Below are 27,984 nucleotides of genomic sequence, written 5' to 3'. Positions count from 1 at the left end.
GTTGATGGGTGCCACGGGTCTCTTTGGAGTGCAGTGAGCTTTTCGAGAGAGACAGCAAAGCTTGTGAATAAAGTCACCCGCAGTACGGGTGTGCATGGGTGTGTGTGGGTATACTCCCTCATCCATTGTGGAGGCTGGGGAACAGCATGGGGGTATCTCCTCTGTTCCCCTCCTCCTCCTTTATTTGGGAGGGGGAAGTGGCATGTGGAGGTCAGAAGACAACCATGTGGGTCCTTGGGACTGAAAGCAAGTTGTCAGGCTTGGTGGCAAACACCTTTGTCCCTTGAGCCGTCTTCCGAGCCCTCCACCTTAGCTTCTGAGATGGAATCTCATGGAACCCGGACATTTGGTGGGCCTATGGGATCCACTTGGCTCAAACCCTGGCATTATAGTCCTGCTCCGCCACACCTGGGTTTTTCATGGGTACTGGGGTCCTTATGTTTGTGGAGAGGGTTCTTTATCCACTGAGCCATCTCCCCAGTCTGTACCCGCCTTTGTTGGACAGAGCTAACTGTACCTGTTTAAACAAAAATCAAAACAAAAAAAACAAATAACCCTTCATTAAAGGAGCACACCTTTACTCCCAGCACTCAGGAAACAGAGGCAGGCTGATCTCTTGAGTTCCAGGATAGCCGGGGCTACAGGAGAAACCCTGTCTCGAAAAACCTAAATAGATCGTTATGAAATAGTGGAGAACAAACCCCATTTTCCAGCATCTGTCATTCAAATTGCTTACCTGGCCTTCTGGCCGCCTCTCAACCTAATACTCAAGGCTGTGCCATGGTAACTCTTATGTTGAAACCAAATTATAGGGGTGTCTTTCCTTTTACAGTTTTATTACAAGCTGGTTAACAGCTGAGTACTTGACCTGTGAATTGTAGGATGCTGCAGTCTTGTAACTATTACAAGCACTTGAAACAGAATCAAAGTGATTGCAACAATCTCAGTTAATTGAACCCTTCCTGTTACTGGTGACTTTCAAAGAATTGTGGCATCCACGTAATAATGTTAAGTCCCCCTTTCCTTACATAACTGTCACAAGCTAACTTGGCCGAGGCAGTACAGGTTGGGTGGGCTGGGGGGCTGGGATCTAAATCACCAGTCTTGTCTGCTCCTTTTCAAACGAGTGAGCTGTTTCCAAGTCACAGAGTCTTTGGAGAAAAGTCAGAAAAAGGCCAGTGAGAAAAAAGAAACTTTAAAAGGATGCTATTGCTGCCCACAGGGTTCCAAGGCGGTGCCCTTCTGCATCTTGGAGTGTGGTTGTCACAGTGCAGGGGATTCTACTGCTTGGCTAGTGCCCCCTGCAGGCTGGGGATGCCGAATGTCTTGAAATGTGAGGAATAGTTCTAGTACCACAACCTGCCGTAGGCCTACTGTTCCTGGGTTAGCTTTCTTTTTTTGTTGCCTGTTTTTGTTTGTTTTTCAAGACAGGGTTTCTCTATGTAGCAACCTTGGCTGTTCTGGAACTTGCTTTGTAGACCAGGCCTGCCTGCCTCTCTCCCTCCCTCTCTCCCTCCCCCCTCCTTTCCTTCTTTCCAATGTGGAACAACTCACACATTTGTGTTGTCCTTTTTGTGAAGGGGCCGTGCTAATCTTCTCTATCTCATTCCAGTGTTAGTTTATGTGCTGCCCAAGTGAACACGCTTCTTCTTGCTGACAGTGAATACCTTTTCTCATATGATTAGCCCCATTCTGTTTTTAAAGATTATTTTCTTTTTAATCTTGTATTCACCTGTGTCTGAAGGGGTTTGTGCACACGTGCAGGTGCCCTCAGAAGCCAGAGGCATCAGATCTCCTGAGAGCTGGAGTTACAGGCAGTTAGTTGTGGGCCTTCCAGTGTGGGTGTTGGGGACTGATCTCTGGTCCTCTGCAAGAACAGGAAGTGCTCTTAACCACTGAGCCACCTTCCCAACCTGTATTCTGAAACGGTTATTCTTTCACAATACTACATAACGTACTTTGATCATGAGTTTGGGGATTGGGATTAAAGGTGTGGTCCCCCTTACCCTATTCCATCTTTTAAAAGTCATCCTTTATTATATTTTTTGGGTTGTGAGCCTAGCCTTTAAGGGCTGAGCCATCTCTCCAGCCCTTATTATATAATTTCTACTTCCCTGACGAACTTGCTTTTGTCTCTTTAAAAAAATATTTATTCTATTATTTTATGTGCGTGGGTGCTCTGCCTGCATGGATACTGGGACACTGCATGTGTGCCTGGTGCCTTTGGAAAGCCAAAAGAGAGTGGGATCCCCTGGAGCTGGAGTTAGATAGTTGTGAGTGACCATGCGAATGCAAGAGCGGCTGTGCCCTTACCCTTAGCCAACTCTCTAGACCCCCCCACCCCCAGAGCCTCTCCCCCTTAGCTCCCCGCCCCACTCCATTCTTTATGATCAGATAGTATCCCAGAAACATCTGGACTCCCATGTCCTACTGTGGTTTTTGTTTGGTTGATTTTGATTCTTGCTTGGTTTTTTGAGACAGGGTATCTCTGTGTAACAGTAGTCCTGGATGTCCTGGAACTTGCTTTGTAGACCAGGCTGGCCTCAAACTCACAGAGATCCACTTCCAGAGTCCTACTGTTGTATATGTGTTTGTTTCCTTCTTTGAACAACATGTTTGTTTGTTTTCCAAGACAGGGCTTCTCTGAGTAGCCTTGGCTGTCCTGGAACTCACTCTGTAGACCAGGCTGTCCTTGAACTCTCAGAGATCCACCTTCTCCTGTCTCCCAAGTGCTGGGATTAAAGGTGTGCACCACCAGGCTTTGAGTGATGTTTTAACAAACATCCTTAAGGCTAAATGAAACTCTCTGGCTGGATGGTGGTGGTGGCACATGCCTTTGATCCCAGCACTAGGGAGGCAGGTGGATCTCTGAGTTCAAGGGCAGCCTGGTCTACAGAGTGACTTCCAGGAAAGAATCTCTCTGGATCAGTTTACTCTTAGAGTACTTAGAATCAATTTTAAAAGATGAAGGGCATGGTGGTTCATGCACTTCATAAGGGATGCCTGTGCAAGCATGGGTAAGGGGTTATTTACTTGAGCAAGGATAGTTTACCAGGGACTACACCAGGGAATAGGACTCCCCTACTCAGCAGATATTAACTACTTACGGCTCTTTAGGGAGGGGTGGGGTCTTGGGCAGGTCTCAAGCAATTAGCCACCACTGCTGTGAGCTTGTGGGTCCAGCAGTCATGTCACATCCAGGAGACAGTATTTCGTCTCTCTCCTCCCCATCCTCCAGGTCTTAGTTCCTGCCCCTCTCCTGCTATTCCTTGAGCCTTAGAAGAGGTGATACAGATGTCCCACGGAAGGCAAAGCGCTCACCTAGTCACTTAGTCACCTTGACCAGTTATGAGTCTCCGCATTAAACTGTCACTCACTGCAAATAGAAGGCTCCCAGACTCAGGCTGAGGGCAACATTAACTTATGGGTGTATACAGAAATATTTAGAAAGTATAATACCATGTCTGTCCTTTTGGCAAAGTAACAATAGTGCCCTAACACCCCCCTCCCCCGGGATGGGAGGGTTATATCCTCCCTGGCCATGATTTTGTGAGCAGGTTTACAGTACCAGGCATGAATTCCTTGCTTTACTGAGATCTGACTCATTTGTAAAGTTGACCTTTTATTAGGTGTACAGTTTAGGGGATCATAGATGATTATAGGTTTGGACAAATTGTCGCCATTAGCTAATTAGAACTCCACTTCATTAAGGAGCATTGTAACTGCTAGCAGGTCATCCCCATTCTCCCATCCATCTGCCCAGGGGAATTGTCCTGCTCTGCACATTACATGTGAATGCCATTCTGCACCACATTCGAAGGCTGTCACTTAGCATCCTGCATCCAGGATTCACCACCTCCCCACCCCCCTACCTCCCCCACCCCGCAGTCCATAACATGCTTTCAGCACGGCATGAGGAGGATCTGAGTTTGGATCTCCAGCTCCCACGTAAAAAGCTGGGGGAGGCGGCATGCACCTGTAACCCCAGTGCTAGGGGATGGAGACAAGTGGATCACCAAGCTTACTGGCCCGCTGATGAGCCCCAAGTTCAATGAGAGGCCCTGGCTCAAAGGTATAGAGTGTGGAGCAGTAGAGGAAGACATCTGAAATCAACCTCTGGCTTCTACATGTCTACCCATGGGCATGTGCACATACATGCATACTGTACACACACACACACACACACACACACACACACACACACACGCACGCACGCACGCACACATATATACACGAACTTATACATATATGCATTAACTGATATCAATACTCACATTCTGTAGAGTATATGAGTGTTTTCTTTCTGTAGTCAAATGCGATTCCATCCCCTCCATGGGTACATACATGATTTAGTTTATGCATTCACCAGCTGGCATACTTTTGAGTCGCTTCCATATTTTGACCATTGTGATTAATCCTACTGTGAACCTTAATAGATAAACTTCAGCAAGAGACATGCGTTTTTTTTGTTTTGCTTAATCTTATGACCAAATAAATGTCTTGGGACTTCAGTACACTTCTTTCCAAAGCAGCTGGACTGCTTGCCATCCCATCAAGGATATGAGACTTTCATTTCTTACCCGGGTGTACTGTGATTCTAGTCATCCTGTTGGGTGTGAAGCAATTCACCCTTGTGGGTTTGGTTTGCTTTTCCATGCTGACCAAAATCCCTGAGCAATCTTCTCATGTCTTTTTGTCCTCTGTGTGAGTGTGTGTGTGTGTGTGTTATGTGTGTGTGTGTGTGTGTGTGTGTGAGATGTCTATTTAAATCCTTTTCCAATTTTTAAAAATTTTTATTTTATTTTTAATTTTATATATGAATCCCAGTTCTCCCTCCCCTCATCCTGCTTCCTCCACCTTCCCCTCACTCTCCACCTCCTCCATCCTGCTCCTCAGAGAGGGTATGGTCGCCCGTGGTCCCATCATCATGCCGAGGCCTGATCAGGGCTCTCCCTGCTGTGACTGGGCTGGCTGAGCCAGGTATCTCTCTATAGGAAATGGACTCCAGAGAGCCAGTTCATGCACTAGGGACAGATGCTAGTCCTACTGCCAGTGCTCCACAGACTGCCCAAGCCACCCACTGTCTTTGCATTCAGGGAGTCCAGTCCAGTCCTATGTCTGGGGTTAGTGAGCTCTCACTAGCTTGGGTCAGCTGTGTCTGTGGGTTTTCCCTTTGCTCATGTTATTGCCTCTCGCTCTCTTTGACCGGACTCCGGGAGCTTGACCTAGTGGTTAGTTATGGATCTCAGCGTCTGCTTCCATCAGTAACTGGATGAAAAATCCTTTGCCAATTTAAAAGTTAATTTGTGTGTGTGTGTATGTATGAGTGTGCGTGTGTGTATATGCATGTTGTCGGGGGTGAACATGGAATGAGTGTTCTAATGTCCACCCTATTTTGAGACAGGTTCTCTCTTTGGCCTGGAGCTTGCCCAACAGGCTAGCCTGGTAGCCACTGATCCCCAGAGATCCTCCAATCTCTGCCTCCCCAGCTCTGGGATTACAAGTAAGCATTTCCACAGTAGACTTTTCCCCTAAATATAAATCCTTGTAGCTGGGACTGGTGGAGCATGCCTTTAATCTCAGCAGAGGCAGGGGGATCTCTGTGAGTTCGAGGCCAGCCTGGTCTACAGCGGGAATCCAGGACAGCCAGGGCTGCACAGAGAAGCTGTCTTGAGTGTTTGCAAGCATTTCACTGACTGCTGTTTCCCCAGACCTGGTTTGCTTTTGTCATGAGTTCTCTCTACAACCTGCTGTAAGTTCCTCAACAGGTCCCTTCCTTGGACACTTTTCTCCCACGCTAGGAGTTGATGCACAGACAGCTTATTGTGATGAGATCCAGTTTTTCTTTTTTATCCTTATGGGTTTCTTTTTATTGCATGTATTTCAGTGTTTTGCCTGCATGCATGTATGGATGTATGCATGCATGTGCACCATGTGGACAGATGGTGCCTGCAGAGGTCAGAAGGTGTCAGAGCCCTTGGAAGTGGAGTGACAGGTGGTTTGAGCCACCATGTGGGTGCTGATAACCACTGAGCCATCTCTCCGGACCCCGATTTTTCCTTTTGTTGTATGTACATTTTGTCATTTCCAGGAAATCTTTGCCTAATTAAGTCATAGACATTCACTCCTGTTTTTATTCCCCATTGATTTTTTTTTTTTTTTTTTTTTTTTTTTTTTTTTTTGCTTTTGGATATTACATTTATGTCTGCGATTCATTTTGAACTTTTTAAATATAGTCTGCGGTAAAGATTTCACTTCAGTCTTTTGCACACAGCTGCCCAGTTGTTCCAGCACTTGTTGGCAAGCTGCCTGCCTCGCCATAGATGCAGCAACCCTAATAGGAACTGTGCTTAATATCAGCTGCATATATTTGTTTGTTTGCTTGCTTGTTTGTTAGTGATAGTGCCTCTTGTCTCACAGGCTGGCCTCAACTCACTATGTAGCCAACAATGATTCTGCCCCTGATTGCAGAGATTCCAGGCATGTACCACCACACCTGGTTTATACGATGCTGTGGATTGCCATATACCAACAGAGCTACACTTCCAGCTCCTTGTTTTTGAGATGAAGTCTCCCTGTGTAGCCCAGGCTTCAGCTGTCCCAAGTGCTGGGATTGTACACCACCATGCCTAGCAGGATCAAAACAACAAAGAATTCCCCAACCCCCACCCCTGAGGCAGCTCTGGCTGTCCTGGAACTCACTCTGTAGTCCAGGCTGGCCTCAAACTCACAGAAATCTGCCTGCGTCTGCCATCCTGAGCGCAGGAGATTAAAGGTGTGCACCATCACCGTCCCACTAATAATCTTAAAGGTTAAAAACTAGAGGTAGGTAGATCTTGGTGAGTTTGAGGCCAGCTGGTCTATAGATTGAGTTCCAGGACAGGCTCCAAAGGCAGGCTCTCAAAAAAGAAAGAGAAACTGAGAGACCTGCTTATTTTACCACGCTGAGTTTATTTAGTCTCTGTAAAAGATTAATAGAATGATCTAGCTACGGTTGTGAATGGCTCGACTTTACATCTACAGTGGAAAGATCATATCAGCTTCGGTCCTCTAAGGCTGGAGTCAAAGAAACCCTGAAAAAACGTCAGGGTGGTTGATTTTCCAGAGGTCTAAGCTTAATGACCCATGCCTAGGAACAACCTTGTTCCTTATTTCCAACCTTGCTTCTTATCTCACCTGCCCTGTCCTCCCCAGCTCCCAGATCTAACTTTAAGAGGTTCCACCTCAAGGGGGCGGGATATAAGTCCAAGGAATGAGAGCTGTATTTATTTAAAAACTGCCTTGTTTCTAGGAACAGCTGGAAGTAGCAGAGAGTTTTTGAAATGAAAGCAACATGCAATCTCTATCAGTCTCTGAGATGGATGTAGAGAATCCGTCTCTATCGGAAGTGCCAACCTTGAGCAGGCTTGAAGGGCTTCAGAGGGACTCCTGGGTGGCCGTCCCTGTAACCACAGTCAAGAGGGGAAATGCTAGTCTTAAGCTCTCAGCTCCAGGTTTACCTTAGGAGGAAGACGGTCTGTGTGCTGTGCCTTCTGTCTCACAAGGGAAAGCATTCCCTTGGTGTTGGAGAGGTTTGAGGATGCCTACAAGAGTTATGTTAATGGTCTGTTGGGGTGTGGGGTGATGGCTCAGGGGCTCAGAGAGCTTGCAGTGCAAGCATGAGGATCAGAGTTCAAATCCCCAGGCACCTGTAATCCCAGGCTATATATATATAGTGGGGGCAGAGACAGGACCCCTGTACTCTGGCCTCAGTGCCCGCCCCTGAATGCATGTGCAGATAACATGCGTGCACCCTCTCACCCCACTTCTATCTAAGGGTCTTCAGCTCTGACAGGGCTTCCCAGTGGTTTTCCTTCTCTTTCATAGTCTACATCCTGACTTAATGTCTGCGCTGCTTGGGAAGCTAATGCTGGGTTTTCGTTTTTTTAACTTTCCATTATGTGATTACGTTGAACTAACAGAAGGTGGGAGCCCTGGGCTAGCTTAAATGGTACAGGTAAGGCTGACTGATGCAGCTGATGGTCTCGGTAACAGGTAGGAGTTGCCACAAAGTGCTTGGGGATTAGCTCTGTGGTTAACTTGCAGGCTTGGGCAAGTGACAAGGAGGGTGGTGTCTTTTCCCAGGCATTTTTAACAAGGCTCCTCCCACAGTCCCAGCTTTCCACTTTTTGAGACGGATCTTGTGTGTCATAGGCTGGCCTTGAACATCTGATCTTCCCTCCTTCATCTCCCAAACTCTGGATTATACAACATCTGGCTCGATGCCTCCTTCTTTTACTTGTTTAACAATTAGAATCTCTTAAAGCATTAAAATTGTGTGTGTGTGTGTGTGTCTGTCCGTCCGTCCGTCTGTCCGTCCTGTTGGATGGCTCAGCAAGGAAAGGTACCTGCTGCCTGTCTTAGGGTTGCTGTGAAAAAAAATCCATGACCAAAGCAACTTGGGGAGGAAAGGGCTTATTAGGCTCACACTTCCACATCACAGCTCATCACGGAAGGAAGTCAGGACAGGAACCTGGAGAGGCTGGTGTAGAGGTCATGGAGGAGTGCCAGTTTGCAGCCTGCTTTCTTATAAAACCCAGGACAACCAGCCAGGCATGGCAGCCACAATGGCCTGGGCCCTCCCACGTCAATTACTAATTAAGAAAATGTCTTACAGGCTTGCCTATAGCCTGTCTTATAGGGGCATTTTCTTATCTGAGGTGCCCTCCTCAGCTGATATCAAACTAGCCAGCACATTGCCCAAGTCTGTTGACCTAAGTTCAACCTCTTGAAGCAAAGGAGGGTTTGGAGAGATGGAGAAAGATGGAGATGGACATGGCTGTCAGGTAAAGAGTGTTCAGTGCTGTTCCGGAGGGCCCGTTCCCAGACCCACATCCGGTGGGTGGCTCACAGCCCCCTGTAACCTCAGTTCCAGGGACTCAGACCCCCTTTCTGGACTCCAGGCATCCTCACACAGGCAGACAGAGAAACAAATACATCTTTAAAAAACGTCTTTGAGTTGAAGAGAAATAACCACAGAATCGCCCTCTGACGCCCATAAGTGCGGAGGCATGTGTACACACATTGTCCACACCCTCCTGCATAAACAATAACAATAATTCGAAAGGTTTTGGTTTAGGAACTGCATTTCCCCCCCTTGTTTTGCTTGCCATTCATTTTTGTTTACTTATTTTGAGATTTAGTAGCCCTCACTGGCAGTGAGACTTGCTATGCAGCCGTTTTCTGGCAGGCAGACTTGGGTTGTGTGCAGTGGGCACATCCCTTGGAAGTGATGCTGTGTATTGTATCCTTTGTGCAGGATAGCGAGACAAGCAGGGTGTCAGTCTCGTATGTGCGGGGCTGGGGATGGAGCTCAGTGGGTAGAGGACTTGCTTAGCGTGGGAGGCCCTGGGCTCCAGCCTCAGCACTGGGTGTGGCGGTGCGAATCTTTACAATCTCAGTACTTTTCGAAAGGATTATCAAGATTCAAGGTCATCCTAAGCTACTTAGTAAATCTGAGCCCAGCCTAGCCTACGTAAGATCTTGTCTCAAAAGAAAAAAGAAAGCAAACAAACAAACAACAGAAAAAACAAATTAAAAAAAAAACAAAAATCTAAACGTGGCATTTGTTTCCTGGGCATAAATGACACGTGGATTGAGACTTGGTCCCAGCCAAGGTGTCCTTTAGATGACTCATTTTGAACTCCAAGGACCACAGGCTTGCATGGATGCCTCCCCACAGTTAGCTGATTTCATTCTGCATTCATTACCGTTTCCCACGGGGACGACACTCAGCTGTTTTCGTTCACGTCTGCGTCACTGTCGCATTCCATTTCATTAATGTCTACGTCACTGTCACAGTCCATTTTATGAATGTTGCGTGGTTGGGCCCCCTCTGGGCAGCCACACCGGAACTTTCCTGTTCTGCTCCCTCAGTCTTTTTTTCTATCTGTTACGTCTGTTCCAGAGGCTTCCCCAGCTACGGTGCATGCTCAGCCTGCAGGTTGATCCAGAGTTTCTCCCAGCTCCTAAACAAAACTGCAGCTGGACTAACCCTTCTCTCTCAGACCAGAGACCCTTCCCTCTAGATTTTATAAATGCCAAGTGTTATGTTGGTTATTGAAGCCTCTACCCTCCCCCCCACCCGCTCCTACCCTACCTGCCCGGAGTGGCCCCTGTTACTAAAGAATAGTTCACCTGAGGCCCATCTTACTTCTGCTGAGCCTGGAAGGAGCTTTTATTACCTAACCCATGTCCATGTAATCCCCTTTCTTTCGCCCTGGGGAAGCGCCCTCACTGCCCAGTGCAATCAGCAGCTGAGCCAAACTCAGAGCCCGCGTCTCAGACCTCCCAACTACTTCAGTTTTCTGAAGAATCTTTCTCTTCCTCATTCTTGGGAGATAGTTACGTAGGCCACACAATCGTAAACTGGCAGTTACTGTGTTTCATGGCACTGTATCAGAGGTGTCTTCCTCCTGTTACTGGTTTTAAGCATGGTGTCCAAGTTGGCGGTTGGCTGTAAACTGACATTTCTTTCTGGTTTAACACCTTCTATTTTCATTTTTCCCCCTTTGTCCTGAAAACAGCAGCCTCACTATAGTATGTCAAGCAGGGGAATTATTTACTTAGCTTTAGATGTGATTTGGATTAAACCCCCCCTCCCCATGCAGCTCTGGCTATCCTGGCTCCCTCACATTTGGAGCTCACCCCCACGCCCATTTCCGCCTCCTGAGTGCTAGGGATTTGGATTACTGAGCCTTCCATTGAAAAGACTCTGCGGGTGTCTCCGCTTCATTTAATTTGGGTCCTGCATTTATGTTTGTCCATTTGTTGTTTATATCCAAGCTGACCTTGCTCTGTGTAGTCAAGGCTAACTCTGAATGCTTTCCTGTCTCTGCCTCCAAGTGCAGGGATTGCAGATGTGTGCTGTGGAGACCAGCTCAGCTGGCCTCTCTTGGCATGTTGGACATGCTGCCCTTCCTGTTTGCTCTGTCTCCTCCTGAAGTTACCTACGCACTAGATCTCTACTGTGTCTTCCATGTCACCCTCCGGCCTTCCTCCTCCTCCCTCCCCAAGTTTTCTCCTTCCTGCTTCCTTCTTCTTAAATATATTTCAAAGCCTTTTGTTTGGGACGGGCGAGATGTTGCCTAAGTGGTACGGACCTTGCTGTCTGTCCCTCAGTGGCTCAAAATCCGTGTCCCAGAGCCTCCTGCGTATCTCTGGATTCCAATGAGCCCACACTTTCTTCGACTTCCCCTGTCCCCTTGTGGCTGTTGTCCAGTTCCAGTGTTTACAAGAAGCTCACACATGTCGCAGTTTATATTGTATTTACGTGTGTGTGCCACATTGGTTTGGGTGTCCGTGGAGGCCAGAAGTGTGAGACCTTTGGAGATGGCAGCTGTGAGCCATCTGATGTGGGTGCTGGGAAGGGTCATTCTAAAAGAGCATCACTCTACACGGCTGAGCCGTCCGTCTCCACCCCTGCAGGTTGGTTTCTGCTGTCCCACGACCTGTCTCACGTAGTGAGCACCAGAGGTTGAGTCCTCTCTCTCCAGTTCGTTCCTCTTGGGAGGAAACTGCTGGTCTGGGTGGACTCGTTTTGTGAGGCTCCCAGAAGAACTTCCTTAAGAAACGGAAGGCGACCTTTTCACCTGCTGGCATAATTTATTTATTTCCTCACTGAATAAGTAGCTGGCGTTTCCATGGCGCTGTTTTCCAGTCCTGTGGCTAGAGAGAATTGTTTAATCTTGAAAAGAAGGCAGGGGTGTGCTGGAGACAGAAGCTCGGTCGGCAGAGTGCTTACATGGATGCAGATAGCTCTGGTTTTCCTCAGCCTGGCATAACCCTGGTAGCGTGGTACACACCAGCCATTAGGAGGCGGAGGCAGGAGGACTCAAGGCTCACTGTCACCTTTATTTGCTACATAAACATATTCCTTCGACATAATAATAACGGAAATGGACTGATGTCTCTGTGGGCTGCCTTTGAGAAGCTGCCTTCTGTCCATTAGAGTGGACAGGAACTGTGTCCTTTGTCCCAAACACATGACGCTGATGCTATTGAATTCATTGCCAATATGGAAAAAAAACAGCTTTCGAAAGATGTAGGTTTCCCTTGGAAATTTGAACAACTCTGCCATGCTGAGCCTGTAGCAATTATTTTGGATCCAGGAAGGACCTGCCTTCTGCACTTTTAACCGAGAGTTGGGAGGGCGGCATCATGTCTGAATGTGGAAAGGGAGGCTGGAGAAGTGGCCTAGACCAGGCTGGAACCTGCTTTTCTCTTTTGACAGTCAAATGGCTTGGTGCCTGGGGTGGTGGATGACTACTTTGTCACGGGTGCTGGGGATCAATCCCAGGGCTGCCAGCAACTGCTTGTCAGGCTTTCCGCTTTCTTCCCTTCGTAGGGACCGTGTCTGGCACAGCACTTTGTACCTCGTGCACTAGTGACCAGTGCCCTTGCTGAGTCCTTGCTCAGAGGGCCACATTCCTGAAACTCTTCCCAGCGTTCTTTCTAATTCTCCACAGTGAGGTGGCTGGAGATGATGGAAATTTGACGAAACTGGCTTAAATAAGATAGAAAAGGAGGCTGAGGTCATCCAAGTTGCATGGGGCTGGGTCCATCATGGCGGGCCTGCTTCCCCATGGGTGTCTTGGGAAGTTCTCTTTGTGGTCCAAATGCTGCACACTATCTCAGTTAACCTTATAGTCAGACCCTGAGTGGGGGGAAGGGTGACTGTTTGTTTGAGGCAGAATATCACTGTATTTTTCTGGCTGGCCTGGGACTCATTATGAAGACCAGGTAGGCCTTGAACTCACACAGATCCACCTGCCTCTGCCTCCCAAATGCTGGGATTAAAGGTGTGAGCTGCCATGCCTGGCAGATGATCTTATTTCTTCTTGGTAGTAACCAAGTACAGAAGGACATCCCTAGGTGACCTAGTTTGGTCACATGGCTGTCTCCTCTCTGCTGGAGAAGTGGGTAAATTCTCCCCATGTTGGGAGACACACACATGAAGGGGAGACACACACACACACACACACACACACACCAGTTTGAGAATCAAGGTATCAGGGAGACTGTACTGGAATAACAACTAAAGGTAAGGGCTCATGTGCCCTTCTGGATTTTAACTGTTCCCTTTGGCTATCTCTGTTCGTTGGTTGTTTGAGGCAGGGTCTCCCTGTGTAGCCCAGGCTGTCCTCAAATTTCCTGCCTCATCCAGAAGTTAAGACCACAAGGGCTTATTACTCCTCACCCTGCTCTCCTATTTCTTCAAGGCCACAAAGTACTAGTTAGCTTGAAGTGGCTTCCGTGTCTTTCCTGTGAGACTTCATTTATAAATATGTATGGCTTGGGAGCATAGCCCCAGTGGGCATAACTATTACTATTTGTGTTTATTTGTATTCATTCTACAGGACGTGGAAGTAAAAATGTTTGGCTGAATGAATTTCCCATGCCAAAAAGGAAAGGCCTGTCAATTGTTTGAGGGGAAAGTTTTGTTTTTTCCTGTTGCTATTTTGGGAGCTCTCTGTCTGGGCATTAGAGCAGGGCGATTCAATAGTGCCTTGTTCTCAAGAAAGCAAGGATGGATGTAGGCTTAGTCTTTTTTGTTGTTGTTGTTGTTTTGAGACATGGTCATACTAGCCCTGGCTGTCCTGAAACTCACTCTATAGACCAAGCTGATCTCATACTCACAGGGAGCCCCCTGCCTCTGCCTCCCAAGTGCTGGGATCAGAGGTCTAAGCCACCATGCCTGAACCAGATGCAGATTGATCCGCAAGCCATTCTGATGCCCTCAGAGCCATCAAATGTGGTCTGGTTCTTTGCCCTCTGACCCAACGGAAGAGTAAACACAGATCCGGTGAGGAGGACAAAGAACAGTCCTTGGTTCTTGCTTCCAGTGAAGTGTTGTTTATACACTGGAGGTGGCTTAGTGTGAGGTCACATCTAAGGGTCAAATGCAAGGCCTTGCATGATCCATGAAGATCTGGCACACACAGAAACCAAACAGTGAATGTACACATGAGTGTGGTCACGGGGGCTACATTCTCCACACTTGAAAGGCTGAGGCAGGAGGATTGAGAGGTTGAGGCCAGCCTTCGATACATAGTGAGACCATGTCTCAAACAACAAATTAAAAAAAAATGATAGATAATAGATAATAAGTAACTGCAAAAATGGTGAGATCCACTTAAACTGGTTTGAATCTGAAGTACTGTAGTTCCAGAAGATGTTTCTGTTAGGAAGAGGTGGGTGATTGTGTAGAAGGTCTCTCTATACTTTTTTAAAATAAGTCTATAATTAATTAAAAAGGGGGGAGGTTTGAGACTAGAGAGCTGGCTATGTGGTTAAGAGCACTTACTGCTCTTGCAGAGGACCTGAGTTCAATTCCCCTCACCCATTTGAGGGTGGATGGTTTAAAACTGCCTGTGACCTCCTCAGCCATATGCACTCATGTGCACCTAAACTCTACCCCCATACACACACACAACATGGAAATAAAAGAAGCAGGCTCTGTAAAAGCAGAGCGTGAGGATCGGCCACCGAGCTGGGGTGAAACCCACTCATCCTGCTAAATGGTGACTTTTTTTTTTAAACCTCAGCACTTAACCATGATTGCAGCTGGGGGCAGATACGAGTCACTTTCTGACAGGAACGTGTTTTAAGAAATGCATCATCACAGTTTTGTCATGTTTAAAACATCGTAGATGATACTACAGAAACCTGGATAGCATGTACAGCCCAAGGCCCCTAGGTCTGTGAAGAAATCATCACGAGATCGTCAAGCCCAAGGAAAATGATCCCCAAAAAAAGAAAAACCAAAAAACAGTGACAAACGTAAGATAGTTGATGCTGCTGCCAGCATAGCACAGAATACTGCTTTCCTTTCTAAAAAGGATTTGTGTGTGTGTGTGTGTGTGTGTGTGTGTGTGTGTGTGTGTGTGTGTGTGTTTGCTCCTGCACACATGTGCAGAGACCAGAAGATTACAGGTGTGATCAGGACACCCAGCTTCTTATATGGGTGCTGTGATTCAAAACTCCAGTCCTAAATGACTTATTGCACAGCAATGGTTCTTAACTGATAAGCCCCCAACATACTGTTTTACAGTAACCTTTGTAAGTAGACAGCATATTATATATGATACTGATGAAAAGCATAGTATGGTGAATACATAAACCACCTAGTCTATATACCAAATACATACTGTGCACTATCCTGCTACCCCTTTTTGTGACTAGCAGCCAGTGGATTGATTACATAAAATATTACCATGCATTTCACATCGCGCTCAGACATCACATCGGCCATGGTGTCCTAGGCAAGCAGAATCTCTCTGCTGCAGTATGACCCAGACCCCTGTCACGCATGCCGTCTTTTGTTGGCTGACCTCATTCCACAGCACACGATTGTATTTCCACTTCCCCTTACTCCCCCATGAGCACATGGATTCCTTGAAAGCAGAAGCCATTTTCATTCCTTGCTAACTCCCCACTGCCACTGCTGGTGTGGTGTCTGATGCCCACGTTTTATAGTCACATGTCTCAACGCTGCAGCAATTGGGGGCATAGGTGATGTAGCCCCTTTGGTACTGTCATTGCCGTGGTAATGACACCAAAGGGGTTACATTGCTGCAGTGGGAACAATACCGTCTCCTTGGGACGTAATGAATATATTCATTTTAGTCAGTAATGCTCAGGGCCTGCTAGAGAACAAGGGCTTCAGCTCGGAGGTCAACAGACTTTTTCTGTCAAGCAAGGGCCAGATGGCACGGTTTCTGGCTTCGCAAGCCATGTGGTCTCTGCCAACTGTTGAGCCACTTCTGCCGCTGTGGCTTGAAAACAGTGAATACGACGATGTGGGTCACGTAATTATGAGAATTTAAAAATTTTTAAATCTGTAAAATTAAAAACAAGCCAGGCATGGAGACATACACGCCTTTAAATGCCAACGTGTGAGAGGTGGAGGCAGAGGGTCAGGGATTCAAGGTCATCATCGTCAACAACATGCTGAGTTTGAAGCCAGCTAGTGCTACATAGTGAGAGCCTGTGTCACAAGCAAACAAATTAATAAGACTTCATTTGACAACAATGAAGACAAATGATGAAATGGCAGCCAGATGTGGCCTTAAGGGCCACCTGGTTCATTGCAACAGGCAGTAATACCATCTGGGACAGGCTGGTTCTCTACACATCTGGCCACAGGTGCATACAACCACATTAGAAGCCAGGCACCGTGGTCCGCCTTTATCCCCAGTTTCCCTTTGTGTACATTTAGTTATTGAAGTCAACCTTGGCGCAGGACACTTTTATTAGAGTCTACCACTGTAGGTGTTCAGTTCTATGGCTGATTATCATCACGGCCAATTTTTTAATGATTATCAGTTTGTGTGTGTTAGCGCACATGTGTGCATATGTGTGCAAGCACACGTGAGCATGTGAAGGACAGAGGACGGCTAAAGGGAGTTAATTCTCTCTACCATGTGGATCTCAGAGGTCAAACCCAGGCACCTCTACCTGCTGAGCCATCTTGCTGGCCACCGTGCCTGGGTTTACTGAAGAAGAAGCCTTGTGGTTCGTTCAGACACTTTCTACGGGGACGGTCACTGTTGGTCTTGTCTGCCAACTTGATCGAATGGAGAAGCTACTTGAAGAGAGCATGTCTATGGTTGCGTTTCCAGATCAGCTAAAGGGCAGAGGATCAGCTAAAGGCAGGGCCTTCCTTGAATGTGCACAGTGACACCCGGTAGATGGGCTCATAAGTTCAGCCCAGCTGGGACAAAGGGGGATGGGGGCACTGGCAGGCATGCGCGCTCTCTCTTGGATTCCAGGCCACCATGATACAAACGCTGCTGCTCATATCTTCCTCATCTCGGTGGATGGAAACCTTTGGAAGGCTGGGCCCATCAGACCTTCCTCCCTGTGCATCATTTCCATTACCACTGTCTGACTAACGTGGGGTTTAACAGAATATTCTCAGCTGGACTCATCAATAGAGACCATCCCCCGGTGAACCTGTCTAATGCCTAGGCCAGGTAGACCCAGGCACAAGCTCTGAGCCGTACAGGACTCTTGGGCCGTGGAAATGCCTGACTTCCAATTAGAAGTGGAGTATTGTACAGCAGGGTCAGGTTATGAAGGCCTTTGCTTTGTTGTATGGTACATTCCCTTTCTGAATCATTAGTACCAACCCCACACCTTAGGTTGCTTTTGGGACCAAGATGAAACTAGATATAAATAAAGGTATGTTTCACCTACCTAATGTGTGTGTGTATGTGTGTGTGTGTGCACGTGCGTGCAAGCCTGCATGCACGTATGAGCATGGATACTAATTCAGAAGATGGTTAAGTAAAACATCAAGGTCCTGGAAAATAATGATCTGGTTAAGACGAAAATGCATCTCAGTGTTGACAAGAATTGAAATACACATTGAGAAATCTCTTCTTAAAATGCACACTGCTATGTGTATTCTCCAACCTTATGGACACGATCAATCAAAGCCATGGTAAAGATGAGGCTAGAGAGATGACTCAAAAGATAAGAGAATGTACCGGTCTTACAGAAGATCCAGGTTCGGTTCTAGGCACCCATGTACAATTGCTCAAGTCACTGGCTACTCCAGTTCCACAGAGAGCCAGAGCCTCTGGCCTCCACAGGCATCTGTACGAACACACATACACACATAATTAAAGATAATCTTTTTTAAAAATGGTAGGAGAGATATTGGCTCTGGCTGTTGTGGGAAAGTATGCAAACCATATGGAATGCTGGAGAGTTGGTTCAGCTGGGAAAGGGGCTTTCATCAGCATTACGGCCTGGGTTCACTCCCCTAGGGTTTCCCTAAACAAGCACAAGCAGCATCGCATGTCTGTGAGCCCAGTGGCGAGAAGGGGAAGAAAAGAAGGACCATAGGGCTTCCTAGCCAGCCAGTCTGACTACATCGGGGTGATTCAGTCAGTGAGAGACCTTGTCGCAACACCGGGACAGTGGTGGCACACGACTTTAATCCTAGCACTCAGGTGGCTGAGGCCGGTGGATGTCCGTGAGCTCGAGGCCAGCCTGGTCTACAGAGTGAGTTCCATGGCAGCCAGGGCTACATAGCAGAACTCTGTATTGAAAGTCGAGAGGGGGGAGGTGGGGGTGGAAAGTGACTGAGAACGTTACCTGACGCTGAGCCCTGATCTGTACATGGACATAGGATTGCCTGCACACATGGACACACACAGCTGTCTGGATAGTGTTGGTAAGATTGTAGAGGAGACCACCAAGAACCTGAGAAGTGTGCATTTACCAGCTGGCCGCTATCCAAAATGGAGTTTTGAGTTTAACTTTTGACCTGGAATGAATGACTCATCTATGGCTTTAAAAAGAAATAATAAAAATCTCAATTCATGTGATACATACTATTTACTTGCCATATTATATTGGGGACCATAAAACTAAGGTTCCAGAAGACTGACTCATTTGACAGATGGTACATAGCTAGACTGGAGTCTAACCCCAGGTCACCTGACTGGACATTCCATGGTCATTACAGCGTTACTTTGTTTCTGTGTCTGGGACTCTGCAAACACATGACAGGTCCTTGCGCCTGAGCTTACAATGTAGTGGAGGAACTAACATTCATACACGAGGGGAACTAGATGCAAATGCAGCTAGCATTCCGTAAGGTACTTTAGTTTCCAGTGGTTTATTGAATTTGAATCTGCTACGCTACAAATTAGCCCAGATGCATGCCATTCACTCATTATCATGGCGAAGAAAGCAAGAGTCGGGGACACCCCCAAGGTAAAGCCAGGGACAAGAAAGGCTGATGTCCCTATGTGTGTCTCTTAAAGTCTTTTTTTATGGCAGCAATCACGAGATCACCCCGTAGCACAAGTGAATGGAGGTGGCAGTGAATGGTGAGCCTTCAGTGACCCAGAGGTTACAGTTCCCATTGTCTAAACAGGACACTGCCACGAGACTGAGGCTGCCACTGATTGTGACAGTGGAGAAAGGATGGCCCATGGCAGTAGTTCTGGGTTTTATCTAAATTTGATTTAAAAAAAAAAAAAATTGAAATCACAAATGTGATAAAATGTCTTAACTTTCTCTTAAAATTTTTTTTCTAAAGACTATGCATGCTCAGTGCTAAACAGAGCTGGTCTTTGGACCACAGGTTTGAGTCTTAGCTCTCTCTTGTATTTGAGAACCACGACAAACAAACAAACAAAACCTGATGGCATTTCCCCAAGTGAGCAGCAAGTGGGGGATTTTAGAGAGCTAAGGATTGAAATCCTCCCCCCCCCCCCAATCCTGAAAAGAAATTTAAGATAGACAGAAGAGGAGCTGGAGAGAGTCTAGGCACTGTGTCTAGCCGCTGTCTAGCAGTTCCCAACCCCTGGTACCTCCGGCTCCGGGGCATCCAGTGTTTTCTTCCGGCTTCCACGGTGCCTTGGTTACTTTTCTACTGCTCTGAAGAGACTAAGCTTACAGAAGAAAGGCACCTTACAGAAGCTAACATTTCTGGGGGCTCACGGTTACAGAGAGCCATGGCCATTACGGTAGGAGCGTGGCAGCAGACAGGTGTGAAATCGAAGCAGTGCCTGAGAGTTCAGGGCTGACCACACTCACACGGCAGAGAGAAGGGACACTGGGAATGGCTGTGGCTCCGTCCCCAAAGCCCATCCCCCAACAGGGCCACACCTCCCAGTCCGTCCCAAACAGTTCCAGCAACTGCAGACCAAAGCTTCCAAATATATGACCCTGTAGGGCCATTCTTATTCAAACTGGCACACACACACACACACACACACACACACACTCACACACACACCTCCAAAAACATAAAAACGTAAATCACAAGCCAATTCCATTTCTGTACACAGTAATAAACAATTTCAAAATATAAATTACCATACCTGTGACCTTTATAGAACAAGACTATAAAACCCCACTGGCTTGAAGCAATCTAAATGAGCAGAGTGCTAGACTCCGGGCCTACAGGGGCATGCTGGTGTTGTAAAGATGTCCACTCTGGACCTGGGAGGTGGCTCGGGACATCAAGGCACTTGCCACCTAGTCTGAAGATCTGAGCTCCATCCCCCAAGCCAGCATGGTGGAAGAAGGGGACAGAGTCTCTAGCAAGTTGCCCTCTGGACTCCACAGCAGACATGTGACATTCACACCCCCACCCCAGTAACTAAATAAATAGTGTAAGGCCAGATGTCAATTCTCTGCCAAACACATTTAAATAATTACAGCCCGAGTCATAACAGTTTTGTTTGGGGACACGTGACGTGGGGGTTGGGGGTTGACAGGTTGCCTTTGAGTATGTTACATGTGACTGTCTAAGGTGTAGGAAGGTGGAGCTCAGAACTAATCCACCTTGCTGGTGTCTTCCACTCCATGGCCCGTGTCTACATTTTCAGGGATTATTAATAGCAAAATTAGTTTAATGCTATGAGCAAATTCTGGAATTCTGAATTTGCCCAAAGCCTGCCATTATTTCAGAACAGACACCTGTGTTTGTGTTACAATCACCTTGGTGGTAAACTGTGGAGCTTTGCCATGGGCTCGTGGCATTGGGACAAAGACTGTGTAAATACCCAGTTAGGCCCCAGTAGGTCAGTAATGCCACAGCCAGAAAGGGCTGGCGGCAGCTGTGGGAGCAGTTGGAGAAGAAAATGTGTCATTGTTCCAGAGGATATATTAGATGACATGGGCATTGTTTGGATAAACCCAAAAGAATCTGCCCGGCTGTTGTCAGTACCATATTTGAGTTGTAAATAATGGTTCGGCTTCATAAAAATAAGTAGGTGTTGATTTGAATTTCATTGGCTTACGGTTTCATGTCTGATTTGAAATTTTAATGAGATTTTTTTTTTCTGTCACAAGCAACGTACTTTTAGGTGTGTGTGTGCGTGTGTGTGTGTGTGCGCGCGTATGTGTGCGCGTGTGTGTGCGTGCATGTGTGTGTGTGGGTGTGGGTGCATTTGTGGGGGTCAGAGGTTAACATTGGACATCTTCCTCAACTGCTTTTCTGTCTTGTATTTTTCCCCTTTTTTAAAAATTGTCTGACAGTTTTATACATTTAGTTAGTAGATTTTAGCCATTTTCATCCCTCCCCCCTCCCCTCTCACTGACCCCATCTTCTCAACAAGTCCTCCTAATTTTTATGTCTTTGTGTGTGTGTGTGTGTGTGTGTGTGTGTGGCTTGCTGGCCCACCGTATTTTTTGAGCCGGGGACTCTTCACGGAACCGAAGCTCACCATTTCGTTTGCGCTGGCTATTCAGGCAGGGTCCACCTGTCTCTGCATCCCCGGTGCTGGGGTTGTTGACTCTTGATTTGCCCAGCTTTTTTATGTGGGTGCTAGGGTTCCAACGCAGGCCCTCCTGGTCTTATACAACAAACATTTGACCCACTGAGTCACCTCCCCGGCCCCCTACTTTTAGCCTCTTTTTCCTCCTCATGTTCCAGGACTCGGCCCTACTGTGTGTTGCTTCAAGAATTGTTTTGAGCCAAGTGTGGTGGTGCACACCTGTGATCCCAGTACTCTGCAGAGGCAGAGGCAGGAGGATTCCTGTGAGTTTGAGGCCAGCCTGGTCAACACATTGAGTTCAGGACCAGCCAAGGTTACATGGAGAGACCCTACCTCAAAAAGAAAATAAAAAATAAATTGTTTTAACTTTAACTAGGTCCATGAAATCATCACAGCTGAGCAGTACTGAACTAAACTGTCAAAGTGTCAATGGGCTCTTCCTGTCTCGATGCGTCCAGACCAGGAAAAGGAGCAGAGAGACGCTCAGGTGATAAGTTTCTGACATGGTCGGAGTCTAAACCCAGGCTCCCGTTTCCCATGGCATGACTTACTTTTCCAAATTAAACTCAGTTTTCAAATAGGCATTGACTAGGCAATGTGTCACATGATTCAAATGACCAATGTGTGACAAACTCTCGATGAACGCCTCCCACGTCCATTGACCTTGTATCATACAGATGACGTGAGATGCTTATCGACTCTCCTACATGCTGGGCTGGATAAGCTCCGAGGAGGACCTCATGTGCACTCAACAGGATTCCTGTACTCTACCTACCAGATGTCAGTAGCACACCGCTGGCCTGAGTCATGGTGTTGATAAGTACGTCCAGGCACTGCTAAAGGCCCCAAAGGGGCAAAGTCACCTCCGGCTGAGAAGTTGCTTTATGCAAATAGAAGCAAATATGACTTTCTGTTTTCATTTTTCAGCCCTTTCTATATTTGAAAAGCAGCAGTCTATACACACCTCCTTTTTGTCTATATCATATGCACAGGGTGTCCACATATATATAGTACACAAAATATGTTAAAATATGAAAATAATATGCTAAGGTTTGGATTTTGCTTCTGTGTGGGTGGGTGCCCTGTTCTCTTTGGACCATGTGCCCTTCCTCTGTGCTTCAAGGAACAGGCAGGACCTTCCTTCCCGTCAGACTCCTCCAACAGTGTCATGTCGGCAGATTTTCCTTCCTGAGTTATGTTGATTGCTCAGCCCTTCTAAGAGTAGTGACACCTCTGACCCAGTGCATCTGGAGCAAGCACTGACCCTGATGGATTACAGATGTGTAGTCAGTGTATGGATTACAGATGTGTAGTCAATGTATGGATTACAGATGTGTAGTCAATGTATGGATTACAGATGTGTAGTCAATGTATGGATTACAGATGTGTAGTCAATGTATGGATTACAGATGTGTAGTCAGTATATGAATTACAGATGTGTAGTCAATGTATGGATTACAGATGTGTAGTCAATGTATGGATTACAGATGTGTAGTCAGTGTATGGATTACAGATGTGTAGTCAGTGTATGGATTACAGATGTGTAGTCAATGTATGGATTACAGATGTGTAGTCAATGTATGGATTACAGATGTGTAGTCAATGTATGGATTACAGATGTGTAGTCAATGTATGGATTACAGATGTGTAGTCAATGTATGGATTACAGATGTGTAGTCAATGTATGGATTACAGATGTGTAGTCAATGTATGGATTACAGATGTGTAGTCAGTGTATGGATTACAGATGTGTAGTCAGTGTATGGATTACAGATGTGTAGTCAGTGTATGGATTACAGATGTGTAGTCAATGTATGGATTACAGACGTGTAGTCAATGTATGGATTACAGACGTGTAGTCAATGTATGGATTACAGACGTGTAGTCAATGTATGGATTACAGACGTGTAGTCAATGTATGGATTACAGACGTGTAGTCAATGTATGGATTACAGACGTGTAGTCAATGTATGGATTACAGACGTGTAGTCAATGTATGGATTACAGACGTGTAGTCAATGTATGGATTACAGATGGGTAGTCAATGCATAGATTACAGATGTGTAGTCAGTATATGAATTACAGATGTGTAGTCAATGTATGGATTACAGATGTGTAGTCAATGTATGGATTACAGATGTGTAGTCAATGTATGGATTACAGATGTGTAGTCAGTATATGAATTACAGATGTGTAGTCAATGTATGGATTACAGATGTGTAGTCAATGTATGGATTACAGATGTGTAGTCAATGTATGGATTACAGATGTGTAGTCAATGCATGGATTATAGACGTGTAGTCAATGTATGGATTACAGATGTGTAGTCAGTATATGAATTACAGATGTGTAGTCAATGTATGGATTACAGATGGGTAGTCAATGTATGGATTACAGATGTGTAGTCAATGTATGGATTACAGATGTGTAGTCAATGTATGGATTACAGATGTGTAGTCAATGCATAGATTATAGACGTGTAGTCAATGTATGGATTACAGATGTGTAGTCAGTATATGAATTACAGATGTGTAGTCAATGTATGGATTACAGATGTGTAGTCAATGTATGGATTACAGATGTGTAGTCAATGTATGGATTACAGATGTGTAGTCAGTATATGAATTACAGATGTGTAGTCAATGTATGGATTACAGATGTGTAGTCAATGTATGGATTACAGATGTGTAGTCAATGCATAGATTATAGACGTGTAGTCAATGTATGGATTACAGATGTGTAGTCAGTATATGAATTACAGATGTGTAGTCAATGTATGGATTACAGATGGGTAGTCAATGTATAGGACAAGCCACACATACCTGACCCAGGAATTTAGAACTTGGGGGATTTTTTGTTTATGTTTTATTTATCTTCCCCCCTCCAAACAGGGTTTCTCTGTGTAGCCCTGAGTGTCCTGGAACTCACTCTATAGATCAGGCTGTCCTCAAAGTCACAGAGATCTGTCCACCTCTGCCTCCTGAGTGCTGGGATTAAAGGCTTTGCCCACCCCCTGCCTGATGTGTTTTATTTATCTTATTTTCCATGTATGGGTGTTGTGTACGTGTATGTCTGATTCCCCAGAGGGCATTGGGGCTCCTGGGACTGGAGTTAGAGATGGTTGTTAGCTGCCACGTGGGTGCTAGGAATCAAACTCAGGTCCTCTACAAGAGCAACAAGTAGTCTTATCTTTTTTTAACTTTTTAAAAATGATTTATTTATTTTCATTTTATGTGCATTGATGTTTTGCTGTATGTATGTCTGTGTGACAGTGTCGATCCCCTGGAACTGGAGTTACAGGCCGTTGTGAGCTGCCATGTGGGTGCTGGGAATTAAACCCAGATTCTCTGGAAGAGATGTCAATGTTTTTAACCACTGAGCCCTCTCTTCCAGCCCCTGTGATTTAGACCTCAAGTGTCCCCTATAGGTCTATGTGATAAATTTATAGTCCTCAGATTGGCTCCATGGGATTCTCCTGTGGAAATGGTGCCCCTTTGGGTTGTGTGATGTGCCTGTATTGATGTAGGCATTCCTACTAGAGCCTAAATTCAGGGGCGGGGCCTCCTGCCCTTGTTACTCAGATTTTAATACTACCACAAAGGTCAGGAGTGTCTGAGGGTGACAGTGCTCCTTCTGGCCAACAGAGGGCACCAGAGCCATCCTCCCCAGCGTCCACACTAAACACAACACCTTTTCTGAAAGGTTTGTGATCAAAACATTGAACAAGGAAGACAAACCTCCCTAAGATGATGTGCTGATATAAAAAAGATGATTGCAGGAAAACTGTATCCCAGGATTTGAAGGAAAATCATGCAATTTCTTCTCTCTCTCTCTCTCTCTCTCTCTCTCTCTCTCTCTGTGTGTGTGTGTGTGTGTGTGTGTGTGTGTGAATCTACACAGGCCAGAGAAGGTGACAAGTGTCCCGCTCTCCCACTGTGCCCTTTATTCCTGTGGGCCTTTAAGCCGGGGTCTCTCACTGAACCTGAAGCCAGCCCCAGCCTCAATGCTGGAGATACAGGCATGCTGCAGCCACAACTGGCTTCTTATGTGGGGGGTCTGAATTTGAACCCAGACCCCTGTGCTTGCAGCGGCAGACGATCTTCCGGATGAGCCATCTCCTCACTCCCCATTCTTACCCTTTTTTGATGAGGCCTTTCTCATTTTTGAATCAGCATTTGTGACCTTGGAGATACAGTGGGAGCCTCCTACTGAGCATGTGCGGTGGGCATCAGCCCCGCATCTCTGGTATGAGCATTCTGGCTGCCTCCCCTCATGGCACAAACTCTGAAGAGGACTTAATTACTAGTTTGTAGTAGTTGGGGGAGGGGCTTACAACTCAGGGCAGCTGGTAGTTTAAAATAAAAGCCTGTGCGTGGGATGATAAGGTCTGTGTGGGAAGGATTTGGGAAATACTTCGGAATCAATGTAAAGAAAGTAAGCGTTCGTTCATAAGGGAGCCCAGGATAGGAGCGGCATTTTAACGGCCAAAGATTTTAAGACGATAGCCAGGCGTGATGGGGGTGCAGGCTTGTAACTCCAAAGGCTGAACTACAGAGGTGTTTGTTTGCATGAGCCTCGGGGTCCTTTTGTGGCAGACCTTCCACTCAACCTCTGTTAATTAAATTAAAGACATCCTCGCCAAGTGCTGGTACTTGGGAAGCCAAGACAAGAGAAGCCAGAGTTGGAGTCTTGACCTGGGCCTCACATCAACATAGTGACTCACGCCTTTAATCCCAACACTGCATAGACCAGGCTGGCCTCGAACTCATAGACCCTCCTGCCTTCTTCCTCTTGGGGAGTGGAGCCCTCTCCTGGCGATTTTTTGATACTCTCTTGAGAGCACTAGTACTAATAAGAATAAGTTGCAGAATTTACTTTAGTGTATGCTTAGGGTTCATTTAGTGTATGCACAAATCTCCAAGCACATTGCATCAGTGAGAATTTTCTAGGCACTTTGAAATACGCAGCGTGCTAGACTTCTGCTATCGAATACAGTGACAACAGAGTCGGCCCTTGTTGGCTTTTTAGACCCAGGGGTTTCAGCTGTGTGTGTGTCTCAGACTTCCACACACAGCATGGCCACAAACGTAGCTTCAGAGGCGAGACAGAAGATGGTGTTTGGGTTTTTTTTTTTGGGGGGGGGGTGGTTGGTTGAGACAGGGTTTCTCTGTATTGTTTTGGAGGCTGTCCTGGAACTCGCTCTGTAGACCAGGCTGGCCTCGAACTCACAGAGATTACCCCTAAGTGATACGTTTCTGAGATTCCCATGGCCATACACCCATACATACTTAGCTGTTTTCTACCCCTTGACTTCAGTTTTGGTCAGTGGTGGATTTGCCTTCAATGCTGGTGCTCACTCAGGGTCCTGCACCCGTGAGGTAAGTCTCAATTTTGAAAATCTGATCAACCTTGGAGAAAGTAGAAATTACAATACCAGCCCTTTGACGTGTAACTGTTTTGTTTGAGACAGAGGATTCCTGTAGAGCCCAGGCTAGCTCGGACCTTGCTATGATGGGGCAGGCCTGATCACCCTAGGATCAAAGGCATCCTCCACGAGGGGCCTTCTTTTACATTTACGGATAATGGGCTATTTTGAAATTTTATGGATCTTTATTACAGTGTGCGTGCGTGCCTGTGTGTGCATTACTGCGGAAGTTAGGGGACAGTGTGAGGAAGCCAGTTCTCTCCTGCCATCTAAATCTCGGGGATCAAACTCAGGTCATCAGTCTTGGCAACAAGCACCTCTGCCCACTTGAGCCATCTTTTTTGTTTTGTTTGGTTTTTGTTTTTTTAAATTGGTGTTTTACCTGTATGCATGTCTGACTGTGTGAGGGTGATAGATCCTGTAATTATAGACAGTTGTGAGATGCCGCATGTGGGTGCTGGGAATTGAACCCAGGTCCTCTGGAAGAGCAGCCAGTGCTCCTAACCACTGAGCCATCTCACCTCCCCCCCCACACACACACACACACTGAGCTATCCTACTGAAGCAGTGAGATTGCAGATACAGGACACGTCTTCCCTAAGTAGATCAGTAAGTGTCTCTCCAGGAAAAAAAAAAAAATGATACTCTGGCAAGCAACTGTAACGCCTTCAGCACACTGACGGCATCAGCATCAATTCTGGTACCCATGGTGCAGCTCTGGCTGCCCTCTACCTTTTTTTTTTTTTTTTTTTTTTTTTTTAAGGCTTATTGTCTGAGGATCCAGTCAAGTACTGTCTGGATCAGTCTGATGTCTTGTGTCTTGATCATCTCTGACACTACGGGCAAACAACTTTTCCAGTTAGAAGCAACTCAAGATATTTTAAGAGAATCTAGGCCACCTGGCTTCTAGATTCTTCCGTAACTCGGTTTGTCTGTGGTGAGGCTTATGTTATCAATCTGAGCAAAGAATATAGCTCGTCCTGTTCTGTGTGTCTGTCTGGTGGGGTCACATTATGTGGCATGTGATAACAGCTTGTCCCAAATTGGTGTTGCAAACTCAGTCACTTAGTTTCTGCCAGGTCTTAATGACAAGGACTTGTGATACTCCATAGGGTTCTGAGACGGTATGAATGGTGTGTGTGTGTGTGTGTGTGTGTGTGTGTGTGTGTGTGTGTGTCTGTCTGTCTGTCTGTCTATGGATGCCAGAGGACAACCAAATATTTCCACAAAGCGGTCTTTGGAAAATAGCTGTATGTAGCACAATTCACCTCGCTT

The 27,984-nt window shown here is 46.3% G+C and overlaps 1 protein-coding gene and 1 non-coding gene across 2 annotated transcripts in view; one reads left to right on the top strand and one right to left on the bottom strand.

Moving 5' to 3' along the window:
* Cmtm8 (CKLF like MARVEL transmembrane domain containing 8) overlaps positions 1-27,984 on the top strand; it is a 50,063-nt gene that overhangs the window by 1,949 nt on the left and 20,130 nt on the right. The window lies entirely within an intron of this gene.
* LOC127213541 (U6 spliceosomal RNA) lies at positions 1,535-1,642 on the bottom strand. The gene has a single exon (XR_007833647.1). It is a non-coding gene; the product is annotated as a U6 spliceosomal RNA (small nuclear RNA).

Source organism: Phodopus roborovskii, unplaced genomic scaffold (assembly GCF_943737965.1).
Source record: "Phodopus roborovskii unplaced genomic scaffold, PHOROB, whole genome shotgun sequence".
In the NCBI taxonomy this organism is placed as follows: Eukaryota; Metazoa; Chordata; class Mammalia; order Rodentia; family Cricetidae; genus Phodopus; species Phodopus roborovskii.
This window is presented reverse-complemented; position numbering and strand designations above follow the sequence as displayed.